The sequence below is a fragment of the Sander lucioperca genome, chromosome 8 (assembly GCF_008315115.2).
Source record: "Sander lucioperca isolate FBNREF2018 chromosome 8, SLUC_FBN_1.2, whole genome shotgun sequence".
NCBI lineage: Eukaryota > Metazoa > Chordata > Actinopteri > Perciformes > Percidae > Sander > Sander lucioperca.
In genome coordinates, this window is record NC_050180.1 from 26224677 (window position 1) to 26226998 (window position 2322).

Genomic DNA, 2322 nt, shown 5'->3' on the forward strand with positions numbered 1-2322 from the left:
ATCAAACAGCCCCGAAATCACCATCACCAAACTACACCAGACTCCATGTAAATAATCAGGACTTTTAGCGTGTATAGAGCCAGCATATTTCCACCAGACTCCATGTAAATAATCAGGACTTTTAGCGTGTATAGAGCCAGCATATTTCCACCAGACTCCATGTAAATAATCAGGACTTTTAGCGTGTATAGAGCCAGCATATTTCCACCAGACTCCATGTAAATAATCAGGACTTTTAGCGTGTATAGAGCCAGCATATTTCCACCAGACTCCATGTAAATAATCAGGACTTTTAGCGTGTATAGAGCCAGCATATCTCCACCAGACTCCATGTAAATAATCAGGACTTTTATCATCGTGAAAAACACTTCATTCAAAGTGGACAGAAACTAAATCAAACTACCAAAAGCCATCTTGATTCATCTTCCCACTGTTCCAACAATCACCACTCTGGTTTGGTTGAAATAAACTCTTAATTCACCCATTTACATGTGGAGATATGCTGGCTCTATACACGCTAAAAGTCCTGATTATTTACATGGAGTCTGGTGGAAATATGCTGGCTCTATACACGCTAAAAGTCCTGATTATTTACATGGAGTCTGGTGGAGATATGCTGGCTCTATATACGCTAAAAGTCCTGATTATTTACATGGAGTCTGGTGGAAATATGCTGGCTCTATACACGCTAAAAGTCCTGATTATTTACATGGAGTCTGGTGGGGTTGGCGTTTAATCAGCTTGTGTTGAGTGCTAATCTGTTAAACTGCAGAGACAGCAGAAGAAGATATAAACCGGGTTAAAACAACAACAGACCGTTATCAAACCGGGTTAACGGCTGAACCAACGGCTGTCTAACTACCCGCCCGCGAGACGTAACGGACCGGGTATGAAACTAGCAGTTTTAGGAACTCCAGACTGCAGCTAGCCTGTTAGCATGCTGACGGCAGGAAAACAAACAGTGAATAAAGTTAATTTAAAGTTCGTAACGTTACCTGCTTAAGCTGAAGCTGCTGCGCGCGCTTCACTCACGAACTGTCAAAAACATTCAAAATTTTTAAAAACTACAAATCGGCTTTAGTCATTCAATGAAACCTGTTGATGTTGTTGTTGTTAGCATATTCAAACCGGGAAACATAACCTCTCACCCAGTGACGCAGAGCTGACGTAACAGGAAACGAAGTCAAACAAGAAATCCAAACAGCGACCCCTGCCGACAGGTTTCAGGAATAAAATAAAATTAAATAAAATTAAATAAAATTAAAAATGGAAAAAAATATACATTTTTATAAATAAATAAAACAATAAGAATAAAAATACTAAGTTTTAATGTATATTTTAAATATAATAACAATAATAATAATAATAATAATAATAATAATTATTATTATTATTATTATTATTATTATTATTATTATTTAAAATATATATTTTATTGATTTAAAATGTTTACCCATCTGTTTTTTTTGTTGTTTTAAATTGGCAAATAAGTTATTGCACAACTGCTTTTGTAACCCACCCCAAATCTGATGGTTGTGTTTAAAACGTGGGGGATGATGATGATGATATGATTTGTGTGATCAATATCTGTCATCATAATAGGACATTTTGTAAATTCATCCAAGCTAATTTGAACTGAAGTTAAAATATTCCTTCAGATATAATACATGAATAAAAAAAACACAAAGTATGAGTTTCCTATTTTCACTTATTAATCAGACACAAATAGCTGAGGTTATGCCAATTTGTTTTAATTGAGTCATTTTAATTCTCAACACTTTTCAGCAGTGGCAAACACTTTGTGGTAATGCCCACTAGGTGGCAGCTGCGCAGCGCTGTTGTCGTTCTTTCCTTAGCCTGTAACAGCAAGGGGGTCAGCTTCTCCTCGGACCGTGAACCTCCTATGGTGCCATTCTGATGCTACCAAGCCATCACCTCCCGTTAGCATCCCATTGACTGCCATTCATTTTGACGTCACTTTGACAGAGAATAACTTTACATCTGAAGAGTTTAAAGACTCTATTTGTCCATTGTTTATTTCTAAAGAAACACGACAATGTATAAAAGGCTCCATTACCTTGTACCTCACGTTATGGCTCCGTAGTAGACGTTTTTATAAAAATAGGCTAACGATTGGGTCATAACCACGAGACTTACTGTCTCATAGTAGAGGAATTACCGTATAGTACAGGAGAAGCTCTCAGGCAGTTTGGACTTCCATTAGCTGTTTAAGTTTAATTACTAATGTTAACTATCATTTTAGTGATCAATAATTAGCCTGTGTCTATGTTATCTCCTTACATATACCTACGCTCTCCGTCT

General features: G+C 36.7%; 1 protein-coding gene across 1 annotated transcript in view; it reads right to left on the bottom strand.

The window, feature by feature from the left end:
• Nucleotides 1-1218, bottom strand: part of si:dkey-230p4.1 (trichohyalin) — a 44036-nt gene extending 42818 nt beyond the window's left edge. The window contains exon 1 of the mRNA XM_036004436.1: nucleotides 996-1218. The gene's annotated coding sequence lies outside the window, so the exon portion shown is untranslated. The remainder of the gene's footprint in view (nucleotides 1-995) is intronic.
• Between the last annotated feature and the right edge of the window lie 1104 nt (nucleotides 1219-2322).